The sequence below is a fragment of the Grampus griseus genome (genome assembly GCF_964374135.1).
Source record: "Grampus griseus genome assembly, chromosome: 2".
Lineage (NCBI taxonomy): Eukaryota > Metazoa > Chordata > Mammalia > Artiodactyla > Delphinidae > Grampus > Grampus griseus.
In genome coordinates this window covers 12,794,705-12,806,821 of record NC_139018.1, presented here as the reverse complement: position 1 = coordinate 12,806,821, position 12,117 = coordinate 12,794,705, and the positions used below count along the sequence as shown (strand labels likewise).

Genomic DNA, 12,117 nt, shown 5'->3' with positions numbered 1-12,117 from the left:
GGAGAGGCTGTCAATAAACACGTCAGGCTTCTCGCCCTGAGCAACTTGTCCTGCCCTCTCAGAGCCTCAAAATACCTAAGTGCTTCTCTTAGGACATTTGTGCAGCTGGCTTTGGGGGCTACTTTATTTGCACCTGCTTCCTCAAACTCAGCCACAGTCCTCTGTGTTCCCATAAACTGCCTCGATCTTACATTCACTCGTTCACTCCTCCATACATTCAGCAAGCACTTACTTGTTAAAACAAGCCCAGGTCTACTCCGGGCAGCGCACTAGGAGCTGGGGGTGTGATGGCGAGTGAAAGCACATGGGATCTCTGCCCGCCCGGAACTCAGACTCGTGGTGGAGACGGGCATTTGTCAACCGCCCCCACTCTCAAGCGCAGAGTCAGGAACGGGGCTCTCATCGGGCACGGGACAAGCTCTAAATACACGTTCCCTGAATGAATGCAAAGGAGAGAAGGAACGCTGGAAAGCCGGCGACCGGTCATCATAAATCCCCGGGAGCAGAGAGGAAAGATGCAGAGAAGCGGGATGTGCTGTGCCTCCCAGCTGGGGCCACGAGCCCGGGGACAGATGGTGGCAGCAGGATAAGCCACGGCGCTAGCTCGGGCCACGGCTGATGGCCCACAGGCACGCCAGGCCTGCCGAAGTAGGAAAGGCCTCTTCTGCCGACGGTCAGGCTGCCACTACCCTGGCCACGCAGACCCAGGAAAGCAAGGCCGAACGTGGCCGAACACAGTGCAGAACTGCTCCGGGCAGGTCTGGCTCTGACTGCAGCTCCATGCACACATAAGCTGCCCCCCCGTCGCTCGCCACACACCAGCACGGCCGCCAGCCCCCCTGCAAAGAGCGGCTCTCACCCTGTGTCCACCGAGACAGCTTGCTAAAGAAAAAAAATTACACAGAAGCTATAATGAAGCTCCCCCATCCGACAGAGCCAGCTCATCTCATCTCACACTGTCCGCAGAGCTGAGGAGTCGCAGGGAACAGGGAGGGACGGAAGCATCAGGCCGGGAGGGGCATCTTCAACAGGGGCAGATGTGCGGTGGAGGCCGCAAGTCCATTCCGGGAAAGTGAGGCCGCTGCAGGGGGCGGGCCTCGAGGGCCTTCACGACTCTGCAGTGGAGCCTGCCGTGAAAATTACACTCCGAGCAAGTGAGTGTCTGGGGCACGCGGCACTGGACGGCTGACTGTCTTTGCTGCTTTACCTCTGCTGTCGCAGGCCCGGTTCCCAACTTGCAGATCTAGTGGCGTTCACAGGAGTTAGGTGACCTGCCCAGGTCACCTGCAGGGGGGTGGAGCCCAGGACCCGGCACCAGCTCCTCGGAGTCCAGGTGCCAATTGAAGGTGCTGCTGACCTTTTGAATCCACAGGACTCAGGGTGCAATCATTACGCACTCACGGTGCTCAGGGCCACGGGGGCAGGGTGGTGACATGCTGTATCCCCGAGAATTACACTCATCTGTGAGCCACGAAGACATGGAAATAGGGACTTACCCAGGGTTCAAGCTATTAGAAGACCAGCAGACCACGAGACCCTACCGCCCACCCCAGGGTGTCAGGGACCTGGGCGCTGCACTGCACTCCAGGCAGCAGGAAGAGGGAAGAAGGAAAGGCATGCTGCCACCTCCTCTCAGGAAGGATTCTCAGAAGCAGCGCTCAACGCTGCCACTTATGTGTCCCTCGCCGGCATGGCCATGCCCAGCTGGAGGGGAGGCTGGGGGCTCCTTTACTAAGGAAGAAGGGGCGCGTGAACAGGAGCAGGGGAGTGATCTGCCACATAAGAGGAGATAAAACGTGACCTCTGGCCTTGTGGAAATAACCATCGCGTTAGAAAGATACACACATGTGGAACTGATTAGTGGGTGAGGCCATATATTACAAGGCACCGATTGTATGACACAGATAGGAAGCAAGCGGTTAAGGGAGAGCAAAGCCACAAGCCGGCCGAGGTCACTCCAGCCAGCAGGCACCGTGGAGGGAGGCCTGAGCCGGACAAAAGCAGGGAGTGGGGGGTAGGGCAGGAGCAGCAACGGGAACGTAGGCTCCGCCCCAGCCTAGCGAATACTGGGCCATCACAGCCTTTGCTAAAACGAGTTGGGGTGGGAGTGGGGGAGTGCTGGACCCGACATGCACAGAACTGGGTTAATTATTCATCATAATCCCTGGCTCCTGGCATTCACCTGTAGTCACACATGACTCACTTTCATTTAGTTTTTTTTCACAACGTACTAACCACCTGCAAACCCACCACCCCCAGCAAAGGCTGGGACCTCGACAATAACCTACATCTAACCAGACGGTGCCCCGTTCCACACCCCGACCCCTCCCATCCCAGATACCACCAACCTCAATCAGAAGTGCACATTCCCTTGCCTTTTTTTTTTTTTTTACGTTTTACTGCATCTGTAAAATGTTCCTTAAAAAGCACATTTATTTGAGTTACTTTTGACTTTATCAGAAGAGGATTAGTGCTGTATGTAATCTTCGGGAGCACATCCTCTTTTTACCTAATATTTACGACACTGCTAAAATGCGTCTACATCGTTGCGTGCTGCTGCAGTTAACCTGTCTGGACAGCGGTATAATATTCCATTGTATGGTCACGTCTCAGCGTATTCATCCCCTCCCCCACTGATGGGTATCTGGGCTGCTTCCAGCCTTTTGCTGTTGCGCACAGAAACGCTGTGAACACTCTTGTACAAGTCTCCCGGAGTCCACGCACAGGAGTTTCTCTCCAGTATACACCTAGGCGTGAAATCAGCTGGGCCGGAGGGCACGTGGATGTTGAGCTTTAGGCTTTAATGCCAGACTGTTTTCCAAAGCGCCTGCACCAATCTGCACGCCCTCCGCAGTGGATGAGAAACACTGCAGTGATCACTGGCGACACACTGGCCACCAAGACCTTTGATCTCTCCCAACTCCCTGGGTCAGCGCCTCCTTCACACGGAGCAAACGATGACCCAGCATCACAAACTACTCTGTGAGACAGCTGGCTCTTGGCCCCCAGCCAACGTGACTCTAAAACCTGGTGTCCCTCCCGCCAAGGCCTCCCACTCAACTGGCCAACTCTTGCCGGAGGGAGAGGGTTGGAAGGGCAAGGATGACATTGCAGTCAGAGGATTATATCAAGAAGTACATCCCAGTAGGGTCAAGCTTGGGGTCAAGGGCTGAAACACAGACACCCCAGGACAGTCTGAGGACAGAATCTGGCCTTTGTCTCTGGGGGCCCACGGGACGAGCCACTGCGAAGTCTGACCCGGCCTCCCATGGCCAGCATTTTCTCAGTCCGTCATTCACCGCCCCTGACTCCTCATCTCCTTGCGTTGAGCCCACGTGAGTAGGATGTGGACAGTGCCCCAGAGAGGACTCCGTGAGCTCACCTCCTTCCACTCCATCCCAGCACCTCCTCTCCTAGGCGCCAGGTGCCAGCGATGGCCTTCCATGGCCAGGTCTGTACCTACACCGGCACCTGGGCTTCCCACTGGAGTGCCTGACTCCTTCCCCATTTCCAGTGGGCCTGCCTGACACCAACATAAAAAAAAAAATCAACTTTCTCTGCCTGTAAGCAGTTTAATTAGTGGAGAAAGAGTTTACCCTGAGAACAGGATGAGAAAATTTAAGTAAAGGCAAAGGTGTCTGGGGTTGAATATAGATGCTACAGTCTCTTAAAAGGGAGTGAGATATTGGGGCCTGAACAAACCCACTGTGAGAAAGCACCTCCGTGCTATGGGGTGGGATCCTAAAAGGATCCGCACCTCCCAGCTTCTAGTTGATCTTGAGAGTGGCAGGGCCCCTGCCCCACAGCATTCATTCCCTCATATGTGTTTTGTCTCCATACAGAGATGCTCAATAAATGTTTATCCAATAAAAACAAAACTCACGTTGCCATTTGTGCAAGAGTACCCAAAACCTTTGTAAAATGTTATTGATAGAATTCTCGTCACGTTGGGGTGGTTGAATGTACTACAACTTTTCAGAAAATGCTACACAAAGGAGCACATCAGTTTCAACAAGCAGGAGGAAGAAGCAAGGACACAGAGCAAAGTGCTGGCATGTCAGCCAGACATGCACCTCTAAGCAGGTTAAAGCAGTTTTATGGAAGAGCACCAAAAATTATACACACAAAGTTTTCAGTAGAATCTTATACACTTTTAAACACTGTTAACGTGAAAAATTTCAGATGTAAATAAAAGGAGAGACAACAGTACAGTAAACCCCCATGTACCCAACATGCCAATTCAACCATGTGCGAGATTTGCTTCATCCATCTTTCTTCCCTTTGTTATAAAAAAAAAAAAAAATTAAAGCAAACTCCAGCCCCTTGTCATCTCACCCCTCCATCAGAAGGCATCTCTAAAGAATACTGGTGTTTTCTAACATAACCACAATTACATGCTTTGAAATTTTTTTCCCTATGTGCTTATTAAAATGAAGCACTCTGAACGTTTTTGGAGGACAGCCCAGAAGTGGGAGGGAGAGAAGGGTAGCGGGGAAGAGGAAGAAGGGGCGGGCAGAGCGTAGATACAGGATTCCTGCTGGTGAACCTGCAGAGGCTCCAGGCAGCGTTTCTGACTTGCACCCCCCCTGCCCCGAGCAGGTCTCTGTGACTCCAACCACTGGCCAAGGAGACTGTGAAATGGGGGGAATGACGACACACAAGGGTGGACTAACGCGGTTGGTGGAAAAATCAAGCAACTCCTGTAAGGGCCAAACTGACTCCTCATCCTGCAAGAAACATGAGCTAAAAACGGGGGACGTGAGGCAGCGTATGCCTTGATCCACCCTTTGTTTAACCCGCTGACAGCAGCTGCTCCCATCACGGAATATGCCACACCTGCATCGCACAATGGCTCCCAAAGAGGCACTGGTTGGGTGGAAGTTACAGGTGCAGAGGCTACTCCGTGGGGAGCCTGCCCTACGAAGGGGGCTGTGACCCACCAGACGCATCACACGCTACCGAAGGGACCGCAAGGGCTACAGACCCCAGGTCTCAACACCACCAGAGCACAGGTGCTGGGCAAAGGGCAGGCGGGACAAACCAGCTGGCAAACGTGGAAAGAACCTTTGGGGTCTAGGATTTTGTCTTCTCTGCAATCTCAATGCCCAGAAAGTCACCCATTCTTCCTGCTCCTGAAGAAAAGCACTTTCAAACCTGACACACTGAGAGAGTTGAGGGTGGCAGCTTTTGCCCTTTCTGCCCACAGCCTTGGTGAGAGCCCTCATGGAGGGATGTCAGAACTGTCTTCCACCCAAATCAGGCCTTTCCTGCAAGACCCAGCTCACTCCCCTCTCCTGTCCAAGCCCATCTCCCTGCCTCCATCCTGATTTCTGCTGGGGTGTATTTCCTGAAGGGCCCAGTCTGGTACTTTCTCCTCACTGCTTCACGCTTGTACGTCTGGCCCCTTGCGAGGATGGGCTCCTCAGTGTCAGGGCAGAGGGAAGAGCACTGGGTTGGGAGCAGTAGCCTTAGGCTCCAGTTCCAGATCCAACACCAAACACGGAGACATGTCACAACTTCTCTGGGCCTCAGTTTCTTCATCTGTAAAATCAGAGATAACACACACTGTGCAGGGAACACTACTCGCCTCCTCCTCTCGCCTGCGTGGCAGACATCGCTAATCGATTAAAGCACTCTTGCCCACAGATCCAGGGCAAGGCCTCCCAGCTCTTCTCAACACAGCACTCTGAGCAGCCACAACTAATCCATCTGCACCCAAGAGATGCCATCTAAACCCACCTGCCGTTCCCTGGAGTAGCCGGTTTCTAAGGATGCCGTAAACACGGTGGTCCCACAACACAGCACCTAGGAGAAGACTACACAAAGAGTGGGAACGGTTAATCCTTCCCCAGAGTATCTGGACTCTGAATTGGTTGTTAGGAATGAAGGCCCTTACAAAGCTGTGTCGTCTCCAGCCCAGCCTCCACTGTATTCTGCAGTGTCTTAACCTTGAGCTCCTCCAGAACAGGGAGGACATCTGCTCATCTCTCCATCCCTCCTGGAGGCCCAGGGCCGAGCTGATCCACGCTGGGCCCCAAGGAAGCCAACCAGCAGGTGAGAGAGACAAGAAGGGAAAAGACACAGCCCCCACGGCTGGGGAATAAAACCAAGTCTAACTTCAGTCTGAGAAGTGGGTGCAAGCATGAGCGGGTGGCCCCTGGGTCCCAGACTGTCTGGTGTTCTACAGAAAGCTCAAGGGGAGACCACAGCGTTCCTGGACACGAGGCACAGCCTCAACCACACCCTCCAAACCTGGCCCTGCCACCAGCTTTAAATCCTAACCTGTACCCACTCAGGACACGCGGCATCATCCTGGTTGTACCTCTGTGACACCCTGTGGCACAGGCCTGGAGCAACTGCTCCAGGAGGTAAGGAGGCCCTCACTCCTGAAGTCGCCTCCCTGTCCCCCGCAAGGCTGGGGCTGTCCTCCCTCCTCGCAGTCCCTCCAGGCACTGACCGCAGCCTCGGAGCTAAGGTGAGACTCTGGCTGAAGACCCCAGGGGATCTGGCTCCCATGCTCCGCTGCGTCCCCTTCTCAGCACCTGTCAGGCTCCCAAGCCCCAGGGCCTTCCCGCCAAAGCACGTAAAAAGCTTACAAGCCCACAGCTGCCTGTAGGAGCCCCTTCGCCTCACCATCAGCTGCAGAGCTGGAGATGGGGTGAAAGATTCACCCCTGTGGCCTGGCTCTGCCAGGCCCCTGCGCCTGGAGCAGTCAGCTGGACAGAGAGGCCCATCTCCCAGGGAGTCTATTTAAAGGGCCAGGCCTGCCCTGCTCCAGTGGGGGTCTGGCCAGGAACTTCAGGGGGCCACAGTGGGCCCCAGGCAAGACCGGCTTTGTTCGATGGAGCGAGCCCGCCTCCCCACTTGGAGGCAAGGGGAGGCCCTCCCTCGTTCTGCTTGACCACTCGAGTGTTAAGAAACAGGAGAGGTGACGAGCCAGGGCCATTCGGCCTCCTCAAAGATCCGCCAGTGACTTATTAAGCCGCCCCATCCTTATTCGCCCAGGATACCCATGGAGGTATCGGTTTACTTGGTAAAACCAGTTCTTGCTGCTTAAGGACGGTGTGGGGCTTGGTGAATGGCAGTGGGAAACCGGACACCCCTGGGAACAGCGCTGTTCTCGGGGAAACGAAGCGCTGGGAAAAGACACAAGCATTCCCACAGATTGTAAACCATTTGATTGTCCGCTGCGTGCTGGGGCAGGGAGGAGTCGCCAACAGAGAGGGCTGTACCATCGGAATGCGGCCACATCAGACTTCATGAGGCCCATTTTCCCGACAGTGAGGCAAACCAATTTATCTGTGCGTGTAAACTTTTCCAGTAACAGGTGATGCTGTGAAACCTGCAGAAAGGCAGCATCCCTCTATCTCCACTATGAAGGTCAATTCTGCATCCGTGTGAGGGAGAGGCCTCCTGGAGAGCCACACCTGGGGACCAGGCGCCCTGTGCATCCTGGGAAGACATCTTAAGGGCACCACACCTGGGGGACCGTGGCATCCTGTGCATCCTGGGAAGGCATTCAGAGGGCATCACACCTGGGGACCACGTGCCCTGGTGCGTCCAGTAAGACTGAAGTGAGAGAATCAATGCATCAAAATCCACGCCACGAGGATCATCTAAATATTCTCAGGAGAAAAGACCCTGACTCTCACTATTGTGCTGCGAACTGTGCACTAGCACAGGGAAAAAGGCAGCTGACTATCCCCCCACCATCAGCCACTCTTTCCTGCACTGCTGGACCCTGAGCCCTGAGGTCCTCACTTCCCTGGTCCAGACAGCCCCCAAGCGGACCCAGGCCCACCGGCACACCCTCGGTCACCAGAGGAGGGCATGTGGCCGCATCTGATGCTCTGAATCCCGCCCCTCAAATCCACAGCATGAGGGTGGCTCTTAGGTCACCATCCACCCAGCCAAGGACAATACAGTCCCTACTCTCTAAAGACAAATTTTTTCTTTGTTTTCTTTCAAAGTAACATCTCCCCGTAAAGCAACGCAACGTGATCACTTAGACCCCCAAGAGCCTTTTCCAACAAGCCACCTGGTGAGACCTGCACCGCCAAATCCTCCCTTTCTGACACAGGAAAGGTCTACCAGGAGCACAGTGCCCCAGGCTGGGCTTGCTCTGAGGTTTCGGTTCGCAGGTCTGCAGGACCCCAAACCTCAGGAACCCAGGTGAAAAGTGCAGGCTGTTGGCCAGGGATTTGATCTACAGGACTCTGGATATGTCTAACAATCTAGGGAAAAAAGAGGTCTACCAACAAATGTCATCCAACCACTGTCAGGGCCCAACACGCCTTTCCATCTCTCCCCCACCCAGGGTTCCGCTGTCCAACCGAAGCCAAGTAACTTTAATAGGGGAAAAGACGCCAGGGCCGCACTCCCTGTCACCCCCGCCCCCTGGGGTCCACGGCCCACGTCACCTCCAGTTCGGACAGACAGTGGTACCCAGGCACGCATCACGAAGGCGGGAGCCTCCCGCAGCCTCAATGAGAAAGTGAGCCAACAGGCAGGAATGAAACCTGTGCTTGGAGACAGGCTTCAGGTCAGCAGGTGGCAGGTAGCTTTGAAGGCAGGAGCCGGTGCCCTTCCTGGGTAGTCCAGGGTGTGCCAAACAGGTGTCTGGATATTCTGGGGTTTGAAAACCCCAACTACTTTCGTCCTGGATGGGGAACACGGCTCGCTGCTTACGGCCCATCTCCACCCACATCCTCATCCCTGAAAAAACTATCCACATGTGTTACTTCAGAGGCCCTACGACGCAGAAGAAAACACTGCACCAGGAGCACAAAGGCCAGGCCTGACAGCCATTAGCTGTATGTGACCCTGAGCAAGTCAGTTAGCATCCCAGGGCTTTACTTCCTCATCTGACAAACGGGGGTAATAAGACCTGAATCATCTACCTCATACTTTTTATAGTCCTTTAATGACCGCGTGTTCTCTCTCTATGACGAACCTATAATTGTAAAAGCAGCAGCAGACTCGTGCTAGGACAGGGCTTGTGTCTATTTGCACACGTGGGCGCACACACAATCCTCGCCACGGTCACATTTGGATTCCTCCCTGGCCTGGTAGCTGGCAGTCTCTATTCTAGAGGGTAATCTGTGTCTTCTGCCCACACAGCCTGTGTGGCATGTTGTGGGCTTCCCATGACACCCACATCACAGTGTGTGACATGACTGTTCAACCAGGAGGGAGCCCTCACTGATTCCCTAGGCCCTTCCTCCTCACGCCCAGCGCTGGGATTGCCTGCGGGACCCTGGGCTCTGCTGTCGTGGGTTATGAACCAGTCTAGTCCCCTGGACCACCTCAGGGGCCTTAGAACCTACTATGGCACCAGAGAGGGCAACCAGAGCCCACTGCAACGGGCCAGTTCTGGGCATCCTCTGCTTTCAGCTGCAACCGTAGCAGGGACTGCAAATACTGACACCCTAAGTGCCAGGCCCTCCTCTTTTATTTTAAATACACTGACTTATCCTCAGCGCAACCTTGCTGTGACTCCCATATTATAAACGAGGAAACGGAGGCATAGGGAAGTAGAGAGATCAGGCCCAAGGTGGTATCAGCTTTTGGTGCAGCCATTCACATAAAAACTGCACAGCCGCTAATGCAAGGACTTGTGCTGGAAAAGAAAATGAACCTCAAGGTTGGAAACACAAAATGTTCACACAAGTATTGTTTAATCTGTCTGTGGAATTTGCCGTCAGATAGTTTGGGCTCTGAACCTGGTAAAGGTGTTTTCGTGGCCGAGTGACGTGGCTGAACCTCTCGGTGGCCCCTCAGTTCCTGTATCCGCAGCCCCTCCCAGGGTGGCCCTGGAGACGGAGGGCACACAGCAGGAGCTCAGGGGAAGGAGGGCCTTCTCAGAGGCTGCCAGCCTGGAGCGGGATGGGGGTGAGGGGCACCCAGGGCTTTCTGCAAAGGACTCTCAACGGAGAAGGGGCTCAACGGGACTAGAAGCACCTGACATTCCTGAACCACCTCTCTGGATGCTTGAAATTTTTTTTTTTTTTTTTCCCCGGTACGTGGGCCTCTCACTGCTGTGGCCTCTCCCGTTGCGGAGCACAGGCTCCGGACGCGCAGGCTCAGCGGCCATGGCTCACGGGACCAGCCGCTCCGCGGCATGTGGGATCCTCCCGGACCGGGGCACGAACCCGCGTCCCCTGCACCGGCAGGCGGACTCTCAACCACTGCGCCACCAGGGAAGCCCTGGATGCTTGAAATTTAAAACAAGATAACTACATCACATGGCAGCCAGCGCAGGAGCGATAAGCTCATGTACGCACCGTCGCCCAGGTCTTCAACAACAGTGTGTGTTTTCCAGCCTTACCGCTGGGGGCTTGAAGCCAAGCCGGTCAGGTTCAAAGGCCCATGTTGAGAAGGTGAGCCCCTGGGGGCGCCTGTGGAGCTCCATGCTCTCCTGACCGCGGTGCTGGGACCCCCAGGTAGGGGCAGCCAGGCCTCAGCCCAGGGAGGCCTGGCCCGCAGGCTGCCCCGCGTCTCCTCCCTGCGACCCGCTCAGGCCCAGCCTCCAGGGCGGCATGTGCCACAGAAGCCACACCCAGATGGCACCGCGCCTGTGAGCGCTCTCCTCAGAGTTCAAAGCCAGGTGCAAACAGAAAATCCCGAGCTCTCCTGCCCCGCCCTGTCACGCTGGAAAAGTCACCAGGAAGCAGACTCAGGTGTTCTCCGACCCATCTGCCCACACCAGGTACACGAGCCAGAGCCCCTCCGGCGACTTCCACGAGGCTTTCCGCAGCTCGTGAAGATCCCTGGCTGATGCCTGGATGCCTGCCGGGAGGGCAAGGCCAGGAGGGGACGAGGGGACCTCAGGGGACAGGAGCCCAGACCTCAGGTCCTGGACTCAAACTGCCTGTGACTTCGAGTCGCTGAAAGGACCAAAGAAAACCACTGGGTGGCCCGTGTTTCTCGTTCCCCATTTACTGAACGAGGAGCTGGGGGAGAGGGTTAGTGGTTCCTGGCCTGGCTGCACGTCAGAACCATCTAATCAGAAGCACCTAAGAGAGCTTTTCAACGATACTGATACCCAAGCCCGTCGACCAGCTGCATCAGAATCTCTCATCCTCTGGGGAGGTGGCTTCCACACTGCGTGGAAGGAGCTCCCCGGCAACCTGCTATGCGGCCGGCGGGGCCAGAAACACCCGTGGCCACTTCCGGCTTTAACATTCCACCAGCCACACGCCATCGGGACTCGTTCAAAACCCTCCATTAGAGTCACCTGAGGCTTAACAATGCAGGGGAACATTTATGAAGCCCAGGGATGTCCCGACTGTGCCCCTGGCCAGCAAGAAAAAGAGAGGATGGGTGGTAATGAGCCCCAGCCAACTATGACCAGGTTTCTGTCGTGTCACGTGGGAACTGGCTTCAAGCTCTGCTAATAACTCGCCACGTGGCCACAGCCCATTTCCCCGTTCTCCCCACCCCCACCCAATCCCCCTCCTTGCAGCTCTGGGCCTCCTCAGCCCAGCTTTCCACAGCTCCTGATGCCACCCTGTAACCCCCAGGCCTCCCGCCCTCTGAAGTCCGGGCAGGTACCAGGCGGCATTTGCTCTGGAAATGCCCCAGGCTAGGGTGTCTGTCATCTCTGCATGGGGACTCTAGGTCCTGGCTGAGGGCCTCAGCCCTTCCTGTGTGACACAAGCTACAGCAACCTCGAAGAACAGACCGAGCCTGCGTCTGTGCTCAGGCTCAGCTCAGATGCTCACAGTAAGCTCTCAGACAGATCTGTAAACAAAAGATGCACATGGCAAGGCAGACAGCCACTTGTGGGACACAGAAGACGACTTAAAAAAGGAGCGCAACACGTGACATTTCAACCAAAGAAAGAGATGTGTTCTCACAGTGGGCCGTGGCCCAGAGCATGCTTGGGGAGGAAGACGTTAACCCCTCCCCTTTGCGGCTGGCACAGAGGACTTCCTCGGGGTATTAATAGCCATCAGCTGTCCCCGTGAAAGCCACAGATTCCCTTCCCAGGGAACGGCCACAGGCTCCAAAGGACAGTGAACTACCAACCACTTTAATGTGCTGAGCTGGCAGGACGGTGGGGAACATCTGCCTTCTCTCTTCTTAGGCAAGGTTTTATTCTGATTAGTATCATCT

General features: G+C 55.3%; 1 protein-coding gene across 1 annotated transcript in view; it reads right to left on the bottom strand.

Annotated features, from left to right (window-relative positions):
• The window catches only part of CCDC88C (coiled-coil domain containing 88C), a gene marked incomplete at its 5' end in the record, with an annotated part of 129,033 nt that overhangs the window by 91,351 nt on the left and 25,565 nt on the right, over positions 1–12,117 (bottom strand). The window lies entirely within an intron of this gene.